The sequence below is a fragment of the Canis lupus genome, chromosome 36 (assembly GCF_048164855.1).
Source record: "Canis lupus baileyi chromosome 36, mCanLup2.hap1, whole genome shotgun sequence".
NCBI lineage: Eukaryota > Metazoa > Chordata > Mammalia > Carnivora > Canidae > Canis > Canis lupus.
Window position 1 is genome coordinate 20047675 of NC_132873.1, and position 21261 is coordinate 20068935.

A 21261-nucleotide genomic window follows, 5' to 3' on the forward strand; every position below is an offset into this window, starting at 1 on the left:
GGGGGAAGCAGACGGAGATGCAGGGAGCTTGATGTGGGATTCAATCCCAGGACCCTGGAATCATAACCTGAGCCGAAGGCAGATGTTTAACCAACTGAGCCATGCAGGAGTTTTCTCAGTTAGTTAATAGTGGCTTATTTTCAGTTTCAAATAGTGGCTTTTACTAACCCTGCAACTTCTCTTCTGTCAAGCTTTATCATCTCTTTTTTGAATTCTGATTTTTACCTGGCCCCTGAACTCTCTATTCTACACCTTTATCCAGTAGGAGTTGAAACAGGAGAGAGATAGGATTTGGAGTTTGAAGATCTAGATTTGGAGACCTGGGTTTGAGATCCTCACTCACTTAGAATGGTTGGATTAACTTGGAAAAGTCAGTGGACCCCAGTTTCTTCATCTGTATTTTAGGAATAATTACACCAATCATGGGGTGTTTTGAGGATAAAATACACATGAAGCATTTTCCGAATAGTACATTATAAAATATATTGTATTGCAATGTTATTAAAATTTGCCCACATATCATTACTTTCCACAAGCTGCATCACCGCCACTACACACACACACACACACACACACACACACACGCACGTGCGCGCATACATCCACCAACAGATACACATTCATACAAGGACCTATTGATTGCCCCAGGGCAGGTAAAACATTGCTTCAATCTTTTTGCCCTTTGAGCCCAGAGATATGGTTGTCTTCTGTAACTTTTAAGGATAGTATAGTGGGAGAATCACTTTTCAGTTCCTCCCGGTGGCCAATCAGAGGATAAGAACTAGAACCAATGTCAGTCAGGGTAGCTGGCAGAAGGGGCAAGTATTCATGTCTATATCAAATGAACTGCATTTCAACAAATTTTTTGTTTGTTTGCTTGCTTGTTTTGCAAGAGAGAGAGAGAGAGCTCGAGACAATAAGAGAGCACAAGTGCAGGAGGGGCAGGATGAGAGAGAATTTTTTTTTTAAGATTTTATTTATTTATTCATGAGAGACAGAGAGAGAGAGAGAGAGGCAGAGACACAGGCAGAGGGAGAACCAGGCTCCATGCTGGGAGCCCGATGCAGGACTCAATCCTGGGTCTCCAGGATCAGGCCCTGGGCTGAAGGTGGTACTAAACCACTGAGCCATCTGGGCTGCCCCTCGCACCCCCCCACCCCGCTTTTTAAAAGGTTTTATTTAGAGAGAATCTTAAGCAGGCTCCATGCCCAATGTGGAGCCTTATCTCACAACCCTGAGATCAGGACCTGAGCTGAAATCAAGAGTCAGATGCACTAACCTACTGAGCCATCTGTGTGCCCCCAACAAATTGTTAAATTGCTAGATCTCAATAAATAATTCTATTAAACAATTACTGAAGTGCAAGATGCTGTGCTATTCTCTAGGGAATTTACAAATGAGAAAAACATCGGGAGCTTAGACTCTAACAAGAGAGAAATACAGTTTTGCAAATTAGTATAATACATGCCATGCTAAAAGAGTTTATATTTATAAACAGATTCAACTCAGATTGTGTGCTGACAGTATTAAGTCTATGACAAGCTATAGAAAGACATATCTAAATATCTTTCTTTCTTTGCAAGGTCACATTTTCTTTTTTAAAAAGGTTTTATTTATTTATTCATGAGAGACACACAGAGGCAGAGACATAGGCAGAGGGAGAAGCAGGCTCGCTGTGGGGAGCCTGATGTGGGACTTGATCCCTGGACTCCAGGATCACGACCTGAGGCAAAGGCAGACGCTCAACCACTGAGCTACCCAGGTGACCCGCAAGGTCACATTTTCTGCAATAGGAAATCTAGGTTTGCCATATCAACCATTTGGGGTTTTTTAATGCGTGGGCTTTGGGTATCTACTCTATACCTTAACTTCACACCCCCCTCCAGCTACTGCCCAAAGTTTTTATTCCATTTCACAGCAAAACTTCTTGGGGCTGTCTCTACTTCTTTACCTCTTATTCTCTCTTTAACTCACCTCCAGTAAAGCTTCTGTGACTCCATTGAATCTGTTCTTGCCAAGTCTCCAGAGATTCCATCTTATCAAAACCAAAGGCTCATTAGACCTAATCTCTGCTGTTTAACAACATTCAACACCATTTATCATGCCACTCTTCTTGAAAGCCTCTTTGATTTCTGTGAAGTGGGCCCTTCTCTAGGTTTTTTCCTACTTCTGTGGGGACTACTCTGCAATTGTCTTTCCTGCCTCCTCCTCTGCTCAACTTCCAAGTTTGGGCAACCCCAGGCTCAGTCTTTATCTCCACTTTCTTATCTCCACTTTCCTCCCAGATTATTTCATCTAATCCTTTTAGCTCTGAATGGCTCCTGTGTGCAAACGACTCTCAAATCTCTATCTCCAGCCCCGATTTCTCCCTAGACACCAACTGCCAATTTGACATTTCCACTTGGATGCCAAAAAGATATCCCCAAGTCATATGCCAAAAACAGACCCCTGAACCATGCCAAGCTGGTTCTTAGTCTTCTCCAGTTCAGAAAATGGAATAACCATGAATCCGTTGTTCAAGAAAGAACCCAGACAGCATATGAATCAAATATCATGTCTAATCCATCATTAAATTATGTCAATTGTGCTTCCAGAGGATATTTCAAATCTACGTAATTCTCTTTTTTTTTTTTCCAAGCCAAACTGTATCCAGCTTTATTAAAGATACTTTTCATAAACAATCATGGTATTTCAGGCAGGACATGGGCGGATGATCGTTAACAGTATACAAAAACTTTCAAACTCCCTTCTTCAATGGACTACCAAAATCAGAAAGCCACTATAAAACCCAATGAAGTCTTCATGTGATGCTCTGAACAGGGAAAGTTTAGAGTGAGGTTGACAGTTCACATTTAGCATGTTGTTTAACAACTTTTCACAAGCGGACCCTGACTTTCAGGAAATGAAATGAAAATGGCAGAATTATCAATCTGAAGATCCACAAGCTAAAAAAAGGAACTCTTTTGAGGGACGCCATCTCAGTGGTGACACCGTAAAGTCCAGATTGCCTGACATACTGGGAACCATTTCATGGGATCAGGTTCCAACAGGTCTCTGGGTTTAAGGGAGTCGTCTATGTTGAAGGCAGAGAGGGAGAGGAGGACATAAAAAAATGAATTTTAGTTTTTCCACACCACCAAGGTGGCTCATGTGTGTCAACATCAAGGAATCCTTCCTCCTGGGAGCCAAGAGGAAGTTTCTCAAAACTAGAAGGGGAAGGTGTTTTTCCCTCTTGTTATCAATCTAGCTTCGGAGATATTCTATTAGTGACATATGCCCTTCCCCCAAAACAACAATGAAGTGTTCCGTGTGCTAACAACATAGCTTAAAAAAAAAAGTAAAACAAAATTCTGCATTTTTATAAAACTTGATAAAAAATAGTATTTCAAACTGTACAGTCACCAGAAGTACACAGTTATCAAAAATGCACACACTTCACTTGGCATCTCCAGCACCTTCGGCTTTCTGTGCCTGGTCTGTTTTGGCATCTCCATTTTCTGCAGGGTTATTTCCATCCTTGCCAGCATCAGCTTTCCCCTTTTTCCCTTTGGGTACCTTCTCTCCCTTCTTTGCAGGGGCATTTTTGGGCTTGGGCTCTGGCTTCGGAGGAGCAGGTTTAGCAGATAACCTTGCAGATCTTCTCTGTGGCTCATCCTTCACCTTGGCTTTATCTCCTTTAGCATCCCCTTCAGCCTTTCTCTTGGGCATGGTGGCGAGGGCGGCGGGACGTAAGCGCTGGACGTGGGGATGCGGCGGCACGCGGGCCTTGGCCGGTCCGGGGGTCGTTCTCGCCTCTTCTTCACACTGCTCCAAATCTACGTAATTCTCAATTCATACTACAATAACCCTAGTCCAAGGCATCATCATCTCTCCTCTGACTCAATACAATACAATACTCAATGTTTGGTCTCCCTGCTTCTATTCTTACTCTCCTGTAATATATTCAGTTAGAATGAACTTAAGCAAAAATATTAATATTACTAAGTCTCACTCAACCTTTGAGTAAATTTCTTTTTAATAGTCAGTGTAATGAAGCAACGTACACATAAAGCACTACATAGAATGAACTTTCAAATGACTCCTCCACTTAAAACTTGATGATTTCCCCTGCATTTGGAGTAAAAACGAAACTGATATCTAGGCCTCCCAGCTCCTACATAATCACTACAACCTCATTTGCTACCATTCTTCCCTCTCACACACTCTGCTAGATAGTTTTGCCTTCTTTCTGTTTTTCAAACACAAGTATTACTCCCACTCAGAGAACCCAGCAGGATTCGGAACTAGATCCTTCCTATCTTTTCAATCTCTAAATAGAGGAGTGTCCCAGGGCTCAGGCCTCAGACTACTTCACTTTTCCATCAGCAAGTTTCAAAGCCCTGACCTTTCTACTTAACACAAGACTCCTATAGACAACTGCCTACTTGACATCTCCACTCAGTTGCCTAATAGCCATATAAACTATAACATGCTCAAATATGAATACTTGATACCACACAATAGGAAGCTAACTCCTTTTGCCTTCTCCATTGCCACTCCAGGCCAAGCCGTCATTTGTTTGCCTCAACTATTGTAATGGCCTCTTTCTGATCTCTGCTTCTACCTAACTAAGCTCTTTACTCTGTACAGAGCCAAAGAGTTGTCTCTTTAAAACAGAAGCCAGGGGCACCTGGGTGGCTCAGTTTAAGCTCCTGCTTTCTGCTTGGATAGAGCCCTGCATTGAGCTCCTTGGTCAGCAGGGAGCCTGCTTCTCTCTCTCCCTCTGCCTTCCCTTCCTCCTGTTTGTGCTCGCTGGCTCTCTCTCTCTTAAAATATTTTATTTATTTATTCATGAGAGACACAGAGAGAGAGAGGCAGAGACATAGGCAGAGAGAGAGAAGCAGGCTCCATGCAGGGAGCCCGATGCGGAACTGGATCCCTGGACCCCGGAATCACGACATGACCCAAAGGTGCCCCTAAATAAATAACATCTTAAAAACACACAAAAAACCATAAGCCAGCTTACAACAATGGCCGCAGATGGCTCTGTAGTGATTGCCCATATCACTCAGATAAGCCCAAAGTCCTGTCCATGACCCAAAGGATCTGTCCCTACTATCAAATAATTATCTACCTTATCTTATCTATTACCTTTCAACCTTTTTTCATTCAGTTCTAGCCTCATTCAGTTTTTTTCAAACTCTTTCAGCTCCAGCCACACTGCCCTCCTAGCCTTTGCAAGTGACTTGTTCCTTTTGCCTGAAGGGCCAGGTATCTACAAGCTCACCCTCACTTCCTTACAGATCTGTTCAGATAAGTCCCTTTAGAAGAGAGAGTTTTCCTGCTTACTTTATATAAAATCACACTCTTCTGTGTGAAATACCTGTCTATTCTCTTACCTTTCTTTCTTGTTTGTGAAAACAACAGCTACAACATTAATATGCACTTACGCATATTTGTCTTTCTCTGACATTTCCCTAAGCACAATACTCTCTAGTTCTACCCACATTGTTCATTCTTTTTGATGGCTGAGTAATATTTTACACACACACACACACACACACACATACCACACACATCCCACATCTTCTTTATCCATTCATCTGTTGATGGACATCTGGGCTCTTTCCATAATTTGGCTATTTATAGACACTGCTGCTACAAACATTGGAGTGCATGTGTCCCTTCAAATCACTACTTTGTGTCCTTTGGATAAATACCTAGTAGTGTAATTACTGGGTCATAAAATAGTTCTATTTTAACTTTTTTTTTATAAATTTATTTTTTATTGGTGTGCAATTTGCCAACTTATAGAATAACACCCAGGGCTCATTATTTTTAACTTTTTGAGGAAACTCCATACTGTTTTCCAGAGTGGCTGCACCAGCTTGCATTCCCATCAACAGTGCAAGAGGATTCCCTGTTCTCTGCATCCTTGCCAACATCTTTTGTTCCCTGAGTTGTTAATTTTAGCTATTCTAAGTGGTGTGAGGTAGTATTTCACTGTGGTTTTGATTTGTATTTCCCTGATGATGAGTGATGTTGAGCATTTTTTCATGTGTCTGGGGCCATTTGTCTGTCTTCTTTGGATAAATGTCTGTTCATGTCTTCTGCCCATTACTTGACTGGATTTTTAGTGTTTTGAGTGTCGAGTCTGATAGCTCTTTATATTTTGGATACTAGCCCTTTATCTGATATTTACAAATACCTTCTCACATTCCATAGGATGCCTTTTAGTTTTATTGACTGTTTCCATTTTTTGCCTCTTTATAGCCCAGTCAGTCACCACAATATTGTTTTTTAGCTCTCACTCTTCCCACTTGTTTCAGGCATTGCTGCATAACCAATCACCCCAAAACTTAGTGGTTAAAAGCAACAATTTATTATTTGGGGGGAATTTGGGTCAGGAATTCAGACAGGGCTTGCCTAGGCTGTTTTCTGTTCCTCTTAGCACTGGCTGGTATCACTCAACTGCATTCAGCCAGTAACTGGATTGGCCTGGAAGGTCCCAGAAGGCTCTGCTTATGTTTTGGCACTTAATGCTCTTCCATGTGGCCTAACTCTTCATGTTGTCTTTTATCAACCTGTAGTATACTTGAAGCTTCTTTAGAGCATGGCAGCTGGCTTCTCAGAGGGGATGTGGAAATCTCCAGATCTTTCTAAGGCCTTGATTCAGCAGCCCCAGAACTTCATTTCTGCCACAATCTTTTAGTTAAAAAAAAAAAAAAATCACAAACCTAGCTCATACTCAGATGAAGAGGAAATAGACTCCATGTCTTGATGTCAAGAGTGGCATTTGTATACATGGAGGGAAGAATTGATGGCTGCCACCTCTGGAGACTATCTTCACACTACCAGAGTGCATGTTTCATTAGAGCAGAGACCCTTGTCTGTTTTGTTCATTATCATGTTTGTCTAGTGCCTAGAAAAGTGTTTGGCAAATAATAAGCATGCAATAAATACTTATTCAGTCCAAGAATTTAAGGGACAGGTTAAACAAAGAGTCTGAAAAGGCAAAGGAAAGGTCTGAAGGAATAGGGGGAAAACCCAGAAGGAGTGTGTCCCATAAGTCAAGGAGGAAACATGGGAAAGGAAGACTGAAAATAAGTTTTTTCACATTTAAAAGTTTTTTAAATAAGTAAAAAAGTATATTAAAACCAGATTTGTAAAGTTATGTTTATTTTTTTAAAGATTTTATTTATTTATTCATAAGAGATACACAGAGAGAGAAAGAGGCAGAGATACAGGCAGAGGGAGAAGCAGGCTCCATGCAGGGAGCCTGACATGGGACTCGATCCCGGGCCTGCAGGATCATGCCCTGGGCTGAAGGCAGGCGCTAAACCGCTGAGCCACCCGGGCTGCCCAAGTTATAAGTTTAAACAACGCAATATGCCATAGAGTGAAAAGTGAGTTTTCCTCCCACGGTTCCTAATTCTCTTCCCCAGGGTCAGTCACCTTTTAACATATCCTTTCAGAGCTCACATATGTAAACACAAAGACAAGGATATATATTTCTCTCTCTCAAACACACATTGTAACATACAATTGGTAGAATATAATAAACATGACTCAGCATTTACCTTTTTTTTTCTTTTAAGAACTAACTTCTAGAGCATTCCATATCAATACATTTATTCTTTCTTTCTAGTTGCACAGAATGGTTCATTCCATTCTCAGTCTATCTCACTAGGTTCCAAAATTAGGTGACTACTAGTTTCATTAGACCTGAAAAAGAGATTGCAGATTGAGATGAGAAAGATTGGGAGGTCAGAAAGTAGAGGGAGAGGGATGCCTGGGTGGCTCAGGGGTTGACCATCTGCCTTCAGCTCAGGTCATGACCCCGGAGTCCCAGGATCAAGTCCTATGCCGGGCTCCCTGCATGGAGCCTGTTTCTCCCTCTGCCTGTGTCTCTGCCTCTCTCTGTGTGTGTCTTTCATGAATAAATAAATAAAATCTTAAAAAATTAGGCTGCAAACTAAAAGAACAGAAGAAAAAGACATTAAAGAGGCAAAAGGCAGGAACAGGCTTATATCCCGAGGAGTAGGAGTAATAAAAGCAAAGATTGAAAATAAACAAAAGGGAAGGGATAAGTAATGGAGCAAATCCCCTAGGGGATTGGAAGGGATCCTGAATTCAGGTGGAGGGATAAATTTTGAGAGCGCAGAACAGCTCTTCTAAAGAGAAAGAGGGAGAAGGAAAGGAAGGCTAGGGCGGGTAGCTTTTGTAAGAGTGGCTGGTGGGAGTCAGGGAAATGTATCCCAAGTGGTAGCGCTTTTTCCCCAGAAAAGTAGGAGGCAGTTTTAAAATTTTTATTTTAAAAACTGTCTACTGGGCAGGCCGGGTGGCTCAGGGGTTCAGCGCCTGCCTTTGGCCCAGAGCGTGACCCTGGAGACTCGGGATCGGGTCCCACGTCGGGCTCTCGGGCTCCCTGCACGGAGCCTGCTTCTCCCTCTGCCTCTCTCTGTGTCTCTCACTAATAAATAAAATGTTTAAAAAAACAAACAAAAGCCTGTCTACCAAGGGAGGGTGGGGTGGGTAGGAAGAGTTCAGTTACCAATGTGTGTAGGTTGTGAATAACAGGCGATGGGAAAAGTAGGAATTCCCAGTAGTTGTGTATTAAAGGGCTGTTTGCAGGCTTAGCAAGATTGCCTGGCCGCCTGCAAGTCCTTTGCACCTGTGGTTTGCGTTGCTGCCAATTCTCGAGGTTCCGTCGTCCGAAGCACTGGTGCAAGAGTGGACAAAGTTGGCTGAATTGTTGCGGACCCAACGATTTTGCATTTGCAGGTGGGTGGAGAATCAAGGAAGCGATGGGGCTCAGGGTGAACGGGATACACCCATTTGTGCACAGGAACTTCACACCTTGCCTGCATCTCTGTCTCTCGTGGCCTGAATAGAGGCCCAGGGATGGCCCGGTTCCTACCAGCACGGAGCTCGCACCCACCCTGCGCCGAGGGTGGCGGCTCCGGAAAATCCTCCCGGGAGGACTCTCCGGCTGCGAGCCCGGTCGAGGAGGGGCTGTGGCTGCGCCCAGCAGACTGTCGCGAAACTGCGCGCCGAACACGTAAACTAGTTTTACGCAGATTGTACGCTGGGCAACCCTATGGGGAATCTCAAGAGGTACCGATGCATTTCCTCCAACCACATCCCACCTTTTGGGGTTGCAACCAAGTCAAAACAGTGGGGGCACTAGGACCCACGGGCGCCGCTCGGCGATGACGTCATTCGCGGGGGGCAGAAGCGACTACCGGTAGCGTAGACTCCACAGACGCAGTTTGCAGACCATTTAGCCTTTTCCCCGAATGGGTAGCGAACTTATCCTTCTGACTTCCGCAGTCTGGGGTGGCAGCAGAACGCCTGCAGCTCGCAATTACTTTCATCGCCACCCGTTACCATGGAAGCTCTCGGGTAGTTAGGCCCCGGCGACTCCGTGTTACGTCACCGCCCAAGCGCGTTTTAGGGCTGGTGGCTCCGCCCCGTCCTGAGGGAGGGGCAGCACCGCGGAGGACCGAGCCCGCAGCGCCGGAGGCCTCCCGGATAATTTTGATCGCTATCAGACGCCGTCGGCGTGTGGCCCCGCCTACTCGGGGTATCCCCGCCCGCCCTCACGCGAGCTCGCCGCCCCGCCGCCCGAGGCCCCGCCCCCCGTGAATCAGCTGATCTCGGGGACCCGCTGGGCTGAGGCGCTCGCGCCGGGCGCAGACCGCGGTGCTGCCGGTGGAGCGTCAGGTGAGCGCGGGCGCGTCTCTGGGCGGCCCTCGGCCTCGCAGGGCTGGCCCGCCCGGCTCTTCGGTGTGCGGGAGGCCGGGGGCGGAGGGAGGGGCGGAGGCGCGGGCCGAGGCCCGGGAGCGCGCCTGGGGACCCGCGGAGACGGCGCCCGCGTCTTCCAAAAAGCCTGCGTCCGACCGACAGACCGACGGACGGACGGACGGCGCCTGCCCGCCCACGGGCACCGACGCGGCCCCCTGTCCCGCGCCGGCTCTCCCCTCGGCCCCTCTGCTCCGGCCCCAGCCGGGGCGCTGCTGCACGGGCTCCGCGGCGGGAAATTGTTGGGCGCCCCCCCCGCCTCCCCCCTCGCTGCCTTTGCTCCCCGCGCTCCCGAGGAGGTATTGAGGGGCCCCCCCGGGGCGCCCCGCGCACGACCCGGAGCCCCTGGCCCTGAGCCTCGGTGAGTGCCCCAGCATGCGGACCGCGGGGGCGGGGGGGGCCTGGCCTGGGGGTTTCGGTGGCTTGAAAGGGCGGTCGCAGAAGGAGAAAAGGACCTCGATACCGAGAGTTCGTAGTTTAACCAAGTCCTCTGGCGTGCCAGGTGAGCCATTGGGAGGGGAGAAGTTCTTGATGAGGAGCGAAGGCGGGAGAGGAGCAGAGCTCGGTCATTAGGAAGTGGTCCTGCCCCCCGGGGTTGGCTGGTCCGTGGGGTAACTGGGGCCGCTCTGGGGACGAGCACCCACAGGTCGGCGCCAGCGCCGCGCACTCCTGCTCGGGGCTCGGGGCTCGGGGCTCGGGCGGCGAGGGCACAGGAAAGCACCCGGCCGGAGCGGCGCATCCAGGACGGAGGAGGAAAGAACTGTTAAGCGCAGACACACAGCTTTTAGTCTCTTGCCTTTGGGCTTGTTGGTGGCTGCAGATGTTCTTTGAAAGGCTCTAAAGAGTAAGATTGTGGGACGTGTGTTCATTCCGGACAGGTATCAAGTCACCGAGGTTATGGGTCCAGCTTTTCTCCCTAGTTCATACATGACTATGAATGATTCGGAGTGACCACTGGACCTTTGAGTTCTTGAGCACCTAAAGAATTTAAAGCAGTGAAAAATTTGCTTTGGGGGCAGCCCGGGTGGCTCAGCGGTTGAGCGCGCCTTGGACCCGGGGCGTGACCCTGGAGACCCGGGATCGAGTCCCCCGTCGGGCTCCCTGCGTGGAGCCTGCTTCTCCCTCTGCCTGTGTCTCTGCCTCTCTCTCTCTCTCTCTGTCTCTGTTTCTCATGAATAAATAAAATCCTTAAAAAAATAAAAAAAAATAAAAATTTGCTTTTGTAGTATACTGCCGTATTTTAATTTTAAGAACATAAGCTTAGGCTTCGGATTTGGACAGACCTTACATCACATCTACTTATTCTTTGACTTGGAGAAAGTTGCTTAACTTCTCTAAATTATTTTCTGATTTCTAGACTCAAGATTGAAGTACTTTCCTGATAACAGCACCTTTACATTGAATGGTTCATCTATTTATTGCCGTGCCTGGCGGTGGTAGATATTCATTCAGTACATGTTACCTATTTTTATGATTATTTCTTCTTCTCCTGTCTCATGTCCCACACTGACTCCCTGTTTTCTAAATGGGAAAGAGAACTGAATATTTTTTAGAAAAGAACTATAATGCACTTTTTAAATTCAAGGGATAGTATCCAGATAGTTTTTTGATACATTGACTTAATACTTACGGAAAATAGTTTCTCGGTTGGTTCGTAGTAACTTTGGTATTCAATAAAGGGGTATTTTAATGTGGAAGAGATGCTTTTAGAATCTATACCGAGTTTAAATTTATTGCTTAGTTTATTAAGTATGGGTAGTATTGGCATATTTAGGGTTCATAGTTATAGCAAAAAGATTCAAAGCTGTTTCACAATATTATTATTTGAAAAGATAACGATCCAGAAAATAAAGTACCAAATGGGTCATTTTGGGGGCGGTTTGAGTTGCATCAGGTAAGCCTCTTATTTTTTTAAGTATAGTGAAGCAATGTGAACTGGAATAGCTCTTCTGTCCAGATTTCAGCCCTCAGAGTTTAGGTTGTCTTTTGAGACACTTAACTTTGGGCATTTTGACTGTTAAAGATACAGAGTGTGTTAAGAACTTCACTGAGAACGGATTTCAGTTTTGTGTGATTAGATGGAAAAAGGACTATTAATCTTCTACCTTTTTATGAAAAACATGGGTTTAATGCAGTACTGCTGGGTCCATTTTAAAGGTATTTCCAAAGAATATGATTGACTTGTAAAAAAAACTTTTCATGATTTTGTATTAATATGACACTAGGTAAGGTATGAGTTAAAAAACTACGAAGGAAGGTGAAGACTGGTGATTTTTGAGGTGGTGTAAAAGAAGGCCCGCTTTTATGTAGTATGAGGTTGAGCCCCTTTCTCAGACTCAGAGTGCTGTGAGGATTTTACTTCTAGATGATTTAGCCTTTTCATAACTTTGTAGAATTAAACCTAGCACATACTCCAACTGTATTAGAGATTTTACTTGCAGTGCTTTTTAAAAAAATTTTATTTATTCATGAGAGACACGCACACAGAAGCAGAGACACAGGCAGAGGGAGAAGCAGGCTCCCTGAAAGGAGTGGAATCTGGGATTCAATCCCTGACCGCAGAATCGTGCCCTGAGCCCAAGGCAGACGTTCCTGCCTTTTTTTTTTTTTTTTTTTAAACCCAGTTTTTTTTTTTCTTGTCACTCTTCTCTGTTGATAATTAGATAATTCGGTCATCAGTAATAAATAGTAGGTTTTGTAGGTTATCAGTCCTTAAGAAAATGCACAGTAACCACAAATTTTAACAGACTTTGACATGGTTCTTTGAGTCTTACATTTATTTTCTTCTATAAATGTCATGGTACTGTCTTTACATTATGTCTTGATGTTTGCTGCTGCATCGCACAATTGGTAAATTAGCTGAGAAATTGGTAAAGTAGCTGAACTAATTGATCCACATGAGTAGGCAAAAATATTTAAATCAGTGAAATAATGAGAACTTGTTTGGGCTCTCATAGAATTGCTCTTTAATAGAGACTTCTTTTTTGAATAAAAAATGTACAGTTCTCTCAACTCCTATGAGGAAAAGGCTGGGGCTGTTTTGTAGAGTTTCACTTGGCCACCAGTGAATTATGCTCACAGAGATCAGCTTTAGTCTCGTTGATTTCACAAATTAATCAACTCCTGGTTTCCTTTTACATATAATTTAAATAAAATTTATTAAATAAAAATTACTGTATAAAAAAATGAATTTTGTTCTTTATAGTCCTCATTACTGTTATATATATATATATATATACACACACTTGTTTTTTCTTTTGTTCTTTATTTCACATGATCTCCCTATTAGGAAGGTGGTGGTTAGACCCAATAATGGCATCTAGATGGATAACTTTGATTACAGGGTTATTCTGCAACCTAAATTTTTGTTGAGCTGAATTCTTAACTAAGGGCAATTGCTCAAGCAAATATGCAACAAAGATGATTATAGCAACTCTTAAAATAGCAATAAAGTAGAAGAATCCAGCTGTACTTTAGTAGGGAAATGGATAAACTATGGTTTATTCATGCAATGAAATACTATCCCCTAGTGAAAATAGGAACTAGATCTATACTTATCAATGTGGATACATCTCAAGAGCATAATATTGAGTGAAGAAGCAAGTTGCCAAAGAATGTCTATGATATGATGCATTTATGTAGTTTTATTTATTTATTTATTTATTTAAAGATTTCACTTATTTATTCATGAGAGATACAGAGAGGCAGAGACACAGGCAGAGGGAGAAGCAGGCTCCTCGAAGGGAGCCTGATGCAGGACTCGATCGCAGGACTCGATCCCAGGACCCCAGGATCACATCCTGAGTGGCAGGCAGACGCTCAAATACTCAGCCACCCAGGTGTCCGCATTTATGTAGTTTTAAAAGAATATAGCTTATATTGCTTATGGGTACATATGTATCTAATGAAAATACATAAAAATATAAGAACTTTTATGGAAATGAAACACATTAACTTTATAAATAGTGGCTAACTCTGGGAGATAGGTTTGGATGGAGCTTTTTCAGAAATATGTGTAACTTTCCATTTTAAAAACAGCTGAAGCAGGATCCCTGTGTGGCGCAGCGGTTTGGCGCCTGCCTTTGACCCAGGGTGCGATCCCGGAGACCTGGGATCGAATCCCACGTCGGGCTCCCGGTGCATGGAGCCTGCTTCTCCCTCTGCCTGTGTCTCTGCCTCTCTCTCTCTGTGTGACTATCATAAAAAAATAAATAAATAAATAAAAATAAAATAAAAACAGCTGAAGCAAATTTGTTAACATGTTAAAACTTAACGGGTAGGTACATGGATTTGTTCATTATTTACTTTTACAGATTTCTGTGTAATTAAGATAGTTTGTGAAACTAACACTTGAAATTTTTAAATTTTGATTCCATTCTAATTTAACTTTTATATAATTAAACAACAAATTTAAAAATAAAATTTTTATTTATAATTAGGGCTCTCTTCCAGTGTGCTTTATTTTACTTTCTAGTCTTAAAGTAGTTGGCTCTGGGAAAATAATTCTTTTCTTTCTGCAATAGGAAAAGAATGTACCAGTGCAGCTCCACAATGTAAAGCTTTTCTAAGGAGAGGAGACAGACGAATTATTTAGTCAGTTTTACTTTACTGTTTGAGTCGTGCACCTGGGAAAATGCTTTCTTAACTGAGGAATACTCCTTGAAAGTCTGCAGAGGAATTAAAATTCTAGAGACCCTTGGGGAATGCAAACATGACCTCAAAGGATAGGGGAACAGAGTATATCATAGAGTCCTAGAAGGGATTTGGATGGAGTGACTCAGATACAGAATTACCACAGATGCCATGTGGTCATTAACACTTTTTAAAGTTTGGCTTGGTTACATTTTATTACAGTGTGGTAAAACTGAATTTATACTGTGACTGCAGGTGTCCTAGTTATTGCTCAAAGAAAATCTAATTCTCTGTTAAATAGGTATTAATAAGTAAACATGGTGAGCTGTGTTATATGGTTTGAATAGTAAATAGTAAATTTAACAGCTGATCCTTAATATAACCACAGTATTTAAATGAGTTAAATAATCTTTCATTCCTAATCAAGAATACTTGTTACTAGCACTTTCAAAAGAAGTGAAACTTGTATCTCTAGAACACTATTTTTTAGCATGTATACTCCCTGTTTAGTTATGTGGCCCTGTGATGACCTTAAACACTAGTTGTTTTTGATTGGTAACATAAGCCAACATACTCTAACTGTATTTCTGTAATATTGCCTTATTTAAAAAAGAAATGTGGCCATTTAAATGAGAGAACAGTAGCAAATATTAAAGGAATGTTTTGAACAATTTGTATCAGAGATTATCATATTATAACAGACAAAAATTGTTGCAGTACCTGAGAATTTGAAATTCAATTCCTAGTATTATAACATCCATCAAAATGTTTCATGAGGATTTTACTAATCTGGAAAAATGTATTTTAAAAATTTTGCAGCGGATACAAAAAGGAGCTAAATGGGGATTGCTGGGCATATATTTTACTATGTTTAACTCCCATCGCCCTGTGGATAATACCCATTTTAGAGGAGTTTCACAATCAGAAGAGCACAATTGTAGTAGTTTTCGGGGTGAAATTAGTGGGCCATAAGAAAGAGACTGCAGTGTTAGTGACCCTGATGGCACCAAAAACTGTCTTCACCGACTAAGTAGAAAGAGTATTCTTTCCTGGGTTGTATAACATTTATGATCTGACATGAAATAAAAGCATCTTCATTGTTAGGAAATACCATTAGCAAATTATGAGTTTCTGTTATAAGTAGACATTTTCCTTTTGTGTCCAATACTGACTTTTATTACAGATGCTGGAAATCTACATCATTTGGAAACCCATGGATTGGAATTTAAGATCAAGCGCCATCTTTCACTGACTACTCACTTAAATGTAGCCTGCTTGTACCTAGAGGTTACTATGGTTACAAGAATATACCAATGAATAAGTCATAATTTCTGACCTCCAGGAGTTTATATTTTGAATCAATGACTTAGTGAAAAAAAAAAAAAATGACTTAGTGAGTGCATTATCCCATTAGTAACAACATTATAAATAATAAGTGCTTTTCTAGGCCAGCCTCCTGAATGACTTTATTCAGTGCATTAATTTACAGAATTCTTGAACTCTAGGTCAGTATTTAAGGGGCTAGTCAGCTCCCATAGTAGTATCAGGCATTGCCTTCTGTGTTGCACTTAGGGCTGAGAGGGTTGGGATTTGAAGTGGCTTTGTCACTTTGATGGTTGGTTTGTCAAGGCTATAGTGCCAGGTGAGTGTTCCTCAACCTTCATTAGTGGTTGGTAAAGGCTTTGGTGGTGGGATATCCAGGAAGTAACAGTTGTTAGTATATTGATTAGTTGGTAAGTCAGGTGTTTGAGTCATAAGTTGCCTTGATCCATGTATAAATATATTGACTCTCTAAAAGAAAATATTCATTGAGCATTTACTATGTGTAAAATACCATAGTGTCTTAAATTATTGTTTACTGTGTTCATAGTATAAGCTCGGATTTATGACTTTAAAAAAATTTTTGAAGATATTTATTTGAGAGAGAAAGGGAGAGAGCTTGTGTGTGTGTGTGTATGAGAGGGAGAGAGAGATTGAGAGAGAGAGAGAATCCACAGACTCCTTGCTGAGTGGGAAGCTGACTGGGGGGCTTGATCCGAGGCCCCTGAGGTCATGACAGGAGCCAAAACCAAGAGTCGGCCACTCAACCAACTGAGCTACCTAGGTGCCCCTGGTTACACATTTTTATACAATGAAGCCTATACAAACTTTAAAGAAAGTAAGTGCCTGCAATTTTAAAATTTTGCAGTGGATACAAAATGCAATACAACTTACTATTCCATTGTCCTTTTATCTTAATGTCTTGTCATTCTAATTTATAGTCATCATTACTCTTACAGCTATAGTTATTGCAGTTGTTTTAATCAATATACCTATTTTAAACTAGTGAGACCAGAGAATAAGACTGGAAGTGCTCAGCTTTTCTGGCTTTTTCTATGCTTTGAGGGTGCTGTCTATAGAGAGTTCTCATGCTAGTCAGAAAGACAGAACATGATAGCGTGTAAACTTAAGGACAGAAATTCACTTATTTATGTTGGCCTAGGCTATACAGATATTTATTGAGTACCTGTTATATATCAGGACTATGTTAAGCAGCTGGGCTATAATAGAGAATAAGATATTTTTGGTTTTCATATAAATTTTAGACTGGCATATCTACACCTTAATAGGTGAAAAAATACATGTAGTGTTAGTTTTTTAAATTTCAGCATTTGAAAGTTACTGTACTTAACATATTACAAATTCATCTTTCACTAAATCATTAAAAGAAAAGGACTTAATCCAGAAAATAAAGTTTACTAGAGACGAACAAATAGAATCTTACATGATTTAATTTTCTTTGTGCATGTGAGAGAATAGTCCACTAGCACATTTCTTTTCCACATTAAATTTTAAAAAATTTTTATTCTGCTTTGTCCTAAAAGGATTTAAGGCAGTTTACAAAAATGTATAATATAGCAAGATAAAATAAACAAATGACTGGAGCTAGAAGTGAGATTAGAATACACAGTGCACGTATACTGTGAAGTGCTAGTCACAGATGCCATTATGTGAGACTCTTACTCTTGCCACCCCTGTCTATATCTGTAGCTGTATCTGTGTATCTGTAATCTAGATCTGTCTCCTTATTAAAATGTAGACCCTTCCTCTTGTGAAATATCAGTCCCAAAACACGTGTTCCAGATGCCGTCCTCTCACTTTGTCCAGGACTTTCGTTCTTCCCTCTGTCTCCTTGCCTCCAGGGTTGGTGTTTTGTCAATGCAAACATGTTCAGCTATCTCTCATCTACCCTATCCTGCATATACAAAAAACACACCCTTTATCTTCACATTCTTCTTTGGTTATTGCTCCATTCTCTGTCATTTTGACAATGTTTTCAAAAGAATTCTTTACACGAACTTAATTGTCTTGTGCTCACCTCCCATTTGTAGTCAACCCACTCCAACCTGGTTTTCAGTCCCGACCACCACTGAAACTGACCTCGCTCAGAATTGATATATGTTGGCATGCCCACTGGATACTTTTCGGCTCCCATCCTATCAGATCCTGGCTGCATTGACCTAATTGATGAGGCCTTTCTCCTGGAAATGCTGCTTTGTTTTTATGTGCCCACATAGACTTATGTTTCTTCCACTTCTCAGGTCACTTCTCACTCCGTTGTTATTGCTTGTTCCTCATCCTAACCAACCTCTAGGTGCAGAAACCCCTTTCAGCTTGGTCCCATTCCTTTCCTTTCTCTTAATACACACCCAGTGGTGGGACGCCTGAGTGGCTCAGCAGTTGAGTGTCTACCTTCAGCTTAGGGTGTGATCCCAGGGTACAGGACCGAGTCCCTCATCAGGCTCCTTGTGGGGAACCTGCTTCTCTCTCTGCCTATTTCTCTGGCTCTCCCTTTGTGTGTCTCAGGAATCTTAAAAAAAACAAAAAACAAAAAACACGCAGTGGTATGCATTGTCTTGATTTCACATGTTATCCATATGCCTTCCCAAGTTCATATTAATAGCTGAGACATTTTTTCTGAACTTTATACTCCTATATTCTAGGTCCTCTAGGATTTCTCACTGACATCTGTTTTAGGACAATGCACCTCTCTCATTTATTTACCTCTCTCTCCTATCAAATTGGCAGCCTTGTATGAAATTAAATTGGCTGCCTTCTTCCACTGAGAACATGAGACAAGTGAGTATTTGCAGGCAGGATACTCCTTGCAAAATTAATTTGGGCATTGTATATATATTTGCCATAAAATAGATATAAGACTTTTGAGACAGATGTAAATTTTATCATCATTGGAATACATTGTTAAAGCGCCTACAGAATGTCTTATAAGCCATGCAACTTTCTAGAATACTCTTCAAAATGAAGTTGATGTTAAAAGTACATAAAAGAAACTAAAGGAGGTATATAAGACAGTTAAAAGTTGGGGACTCCTACCAAAAATGATCATTGTTTTAGGGTACAAGTTCCTGGGGTGCCTGGGTGACTTAGTGGGTTAAGCATCTGACTCTTGATGTCGGCTCAGGTTATGATCTTGGGGTCCTGGGATTAAGCTCCATGTTGGACTTGGCACACATCAGATAGTCTCTGTCAGGATTATCTCTCTCTCCTTCTGTCCTCCCTGCTCAAGCTCGCTCTCTCTCTCAAATAAATAAATAAATAAATAAATCTTAAAAAAAAAAAAAAAAGTAGAATACCAGTTCCTAGTGCCTTCCTTGAAGCCCTTGAGGCAATGTATGTTTTAGAATTCAGAATTTTTTGATCTTTAAAATGATGTGGATATGGGCAGCCCTGGTGGCGCCGCGGTTTAGTGCTGCCTGCAGCCCAGGGTGTGATCCTGGAGACCTGGGATCGAGTCTCGTGTCTGGCTCCCTGCATGGAGCCTGCTTCTCTCTATTAAATGTAGCAGGAGGGTATGTTTCTAATGGGATCTAAAAGTGGAGTCAAATTGTTAAGAACCAAGGTTTACTTTTTGTTTTAAAGGGCCATCTGAGAATTTAATTGCTTTACATTTCAGCATAAAGGAGATAATTTGAAGTGTAGAATGGCATACTTTAAAATGAATCTAGCTTTGTCTGTGATTCATAGAACTTAATAGCTGGAGGGGATGCTTGAGTCTATTTTGTTCATTTTACAAATGTCTGATTCCTGGAAAGGCCATACATGGCAAAAGAGGACCCCACATTTTTGACTGTACACCATCACACAGTTTCTTTCCTTTTTTTTTTTTAATATTTTATTTATTCATGAGAGACACACACAGAGAGAGAGAGCGAGAGAGCGAGAGAGAGCGGCAGGGACACAGGCAGAGAGGCAGGCTCCATGCAGGAAGCCCAATGTGGGACTCGATCCCGGCTCTCCAAGATCACGCCCTGGGCTGAAGGCTGCGCTAAACCGCTGAGCCACGGGGGCTGCTCCTTAGTTTCTTTATCAGAGCTAGTTAATATGACAAAGGCCTGTGAAGGAAAGTTACTGTAACAGAAGAAAAGCAGCAGAATTTAGGGAATTCTGTCTCCCAAAGGAACGTAGAGTGAGAATTTTAAAGTTCACCTGGAGAGAAAATCCCCAGAAGAAACCCCGTGATTAGACAATTTTATATATAAAAATGTGAAGCAATGAGATAGCATAAGGAAATTTAAGTGCTATTTGAGTGCTTAAGGAAAATCTGAAAGATTTCCTTGCTAGAGGATCATAAAAGTATTAGAAAAACAAAAATTTCAGTTTACTTTTTCTTATGGATACATAATTGAGAAAGAATGTTAGGTTAAATAGAGTTGGTAAGTGCCACTTATATTTAAGTATGATAAAACTATAACACAAGCTTTCCACATTTAGCTGTAGTATTCTTTTTTAGTTATGTTTCCTTAGCAGTCATTTCTCTTTTTTTCATTGCTGTTTGAGTCTTAGGCAGACCTGTCTTCTGGGAAGAAGTCAACCATATTAAATACCATTAAAACAAAATAAGATAGATTTGTAAATACTGAAACAGAAAGATATCTGAATTAGTATATTAGATTTCTATTGCTATTTAACCAATTGCTACAAATTTAGTGGCTTAAAATAACACAAATTTATTGATTTGCAGTTCTTTAGGTTAAAAGTAGGACACAAGTTTCACTGGGCTAAAATCAGGGTATCCGCAGGGTTGCATTCTTTTCTGGAGGCTCTAGGAGAAAATCTGTTTCTTTGCCTTTTCCAACTTCTAGAGGCCATCCACATTCTTTGGCTTATGCTCCCCACCTTCCCATCTTCAAAGCAAGCAGTCTCTGACTACGCTTCCATCAGCACATCTCTTTATCTGAGACTCCTGCATTCCTCTTCTACTTTTTAATTTTTTAATATTTTTAAAGATTTTATTTATTCATTCATGAGATACACAGAGAGAGGGAGAGAGAGACAGAGATACAGGCAGAGGGAGAAGCAGGCTCCATGCAGGGAGCCCGACGTGGGACTCGATCCCGGGTCTCTAGGGTCACGCCCTGGGCCGAAGGCAGGCGCCAAACCGCTGAGCCACCCAGGGATCCCCCCTTTTCTACTTTTTTTTTTTTTAATTAATTTATTCATGATAGAGAGAGGCAGAGACACAGGCAGAGGGAGAAGCAGGCTCCATGCAGGGAGCCCGATGCAAGACTCAATCCCAGGACTCCAGGATCACGCCCTGGGCCAAAGGCAGGGAGCCCTGAGCCACCCAGGGATCCTCCCCACTCTTCTACTTTTAAAGATGCTTGTGATAACCACTCAGATAACCAGGATAATCTCCCTATCTTAAGGTTAGTTGACTAGCAACTTTAATTCCCCTTTGCCATTAACCTAACCTGTTCACAGGTTATGGACATTAGAACATGGGCATCTTTGGGGACCATTATTCTGCCTAGCATATATAGTAAGTAACACAAGAAAGTTGCAAAA

General features: G+C 42.1%; 1 protein-coding gene and 1 pseudogene across 4 annotated transcripts in view; one reads left to right on the forward strand and one right to left on the reverse strand.

Annotated features, from left to right (window-relative positions):
• Positions 1-3348: 3348 nt before the first annotated feature.
• On the reverse strand, positions 3349-3796 carry LOC140625830 (non-histone chromosomal protein HMG-17 pseudogene; annotated as a pseudogene).
• A 5786-nt stretch (positions 3797-9582) lies between these two features.
• Positions 9583-21261, forward strand: part of ALS2 (alsin Rho guanine nucleotide exchange factor ALS2) — a 70528-nt gene continuing 58849 nt past the window's right edge. For 3 of the 4 annotated variants that reach the window (XR_012025060.1, XM_072813246.1, XM_072813248.1), the window contains exon 1: positions 9583-9705. The gene's annotated coding sequence lies outside the window, so the exon portion shown is untranslated. Of the gene's footprint in view, positions 9706-10067; positions 10145-21261 lie in introns of those variants that run through there. The other variant, XM_072813247.1, reaches the window with a different exon arrangement.